A 1,791-nucleotide genomic window follows, 5' to 3' on the forward strand; every position below is an offset into this window, starting at 1 on the left:
ATGGAAAGCAAATGGTAACAGATTTGGCAGAACCCACCAGTAAAGTGCCTGCAAAGAGGGATGCCAATGAGAATGAAACCAAGTCACCTGCAAGAGTCCTGGAAAGACCTAAGATTAGGAGGTCCACATTCTGCAGAAGGGAGCGGTGAAGCATGGAGTGAAAAGTAGAAATCTATGAAAATATTAATAGAATGAACTGTTTAATGAGTGTTTATATTCATTGAGGAGGCTCAACAGAAGTTAGACAACTGCTAATAAAATATGGTATAAAAGTCATTCAAGCATTGGATAGAAACTTGGCTCAATGACTTTTAAAGTCCCATCATCTCTGAAATTCTGTGATTCTAATCTGTGGACGCCAAAGGACTTCAGTAACTTCTGCATGCAGTTTCTAAAAGAGTCCTATAGGTGGCGCTGCAATACAAGACGAGACTCAGCAAAGGGCTACTTTTACCTGATTCTCCTGGGTTTTACTAACGTCTGTGGTGATAAGTAAAAACTAGAATGTTTCTGGATTTTTAAAATCAGAAACCTGACCATTAGATTCACAGAATCTAGGCACTATAAAGTCAAGATCAGCCCAGTAGTAGGTACAGTAGTTCTAGTACCTAGTACGTTATGAGTCTTTATGCATTCTTTTGTCATCCAACTTAGCCCTGGCCTTCTGCCTTATTCATATCTCAGCTGTGACACATCTCTTCAGTGTATCTGTCATTCTTGGACAGCAAAATAAGTCGCATGCCAAAGCAACTGCTCCTTCACATCCCAAGTGTCCTGCCTCATTATGCATGCCCTTTACCTCAGGGCTCCTGGGAGTGTGAGGCTCTCCATAAGCCTTATCTCCCTCGATTTAAATAATAATAAGTGCTCACTTGGGCAGCACTTATACTACAACTGGAACATACAGAGGAGATTAGTATGGCCCCTGTGCAAGGAAGACATGCAAATTTGGAAAGCATTCCATATTTTTTGTGGTACATATGCACAATGGAATGCTACTCCGCCATAAGAAAGGATGAAATAGCTCCATTTGCAACATGGATGGATCTTGAGAATATTCTGCTAAGGGAAATAAGTCAGGCAGAAAAAGATAACAACTATATGATTCCACTCATATGTGGGATATAAAACTGAAACTTGTGAACACACACAGCAGTGTGATGACTGCCAGAGGGAAGGGAGGGAAGGGAGAAGGGGACCTAATATGAGGTGACAGGAGATTTGACTCTGTGTGGTGGGCAAACCACACAGATCTAATAGACAGATCTTGTAACACAGAAACCGACACTTGAAACCTATATGTGTATATTAACCAATGTCACCCCAATCAATTTAATAGATAAGTATTTAAATTAAAAAATAAGAACAAAGCAAAACAAAAAACCTTTTTGCCCCCATACAACGTTAGGCCAGTATCTCAAATATAGTTGTCTCTGGCTCTCCTCCCTTTCCCACAGCTAAAGGAGATTTACATTTTGCTCCTTAAAAGCTAATTACTTAATAGCTAGCTCTTCCTGACATATTTTGCCACTCATAGAAGCTGCAAATTCTGATTTACTTATTTCTCTTACTGGCTGTAAATTTATAAGGTCCATAGGAAATTTTTGCTCTGCACCAAGGAATACCTACATCAATTCCATAGATTCAGAGAACCTTGCTTCTCAATTCCAGAAGAACTTTCTAACATTAGGGATTTATAAAACTCAAATCCATTCACTTTTGGTATAACTAGCCTCTTCCAAAACACACTGCTTTTTTTTTTTGCTTTTTTTTCCCCCCCTAATGCTATTA

The 1,791-nt window shown here is 39.3% G+C and overlaps 1 non-coding gene across 1 annotated transcript; it reads left to right on the forward strand.

The window, feature by feature from the left end:
- Positions 1-864: 864 nt before the first annotated feature.
- LOC118703967 lies at positions 865-970 on the forward strand. The gene has a single exon (XR_004983208.1). It is a non-coding gene; the product is annotated as a U6 spliceosomal RNA (small nuclear RNA).
- The last annotated feature ends 821 nt before the right edge of the window (positions 971-1,791 follow it).

This window comes from Pipistrellus kuhlii, unplaced genomic scaffold (genome assembly GCF_014108245.1).
Source record: "Pipistrellus kuhlii isolate mPipKuh1 unplaced genomic scaffold, mPipKuh1.p scaffold_m20_p_4, whole genome shotgun sequence".
In the NCBI taxonomy this organism is placed as follows: domain Eukaryota; kingdom Metazoa; phylum Chordata; class Mammalia; order Chiroptera; family Vespertilionidae; genus Pipistrellus; species Pipistrellus kuhlii.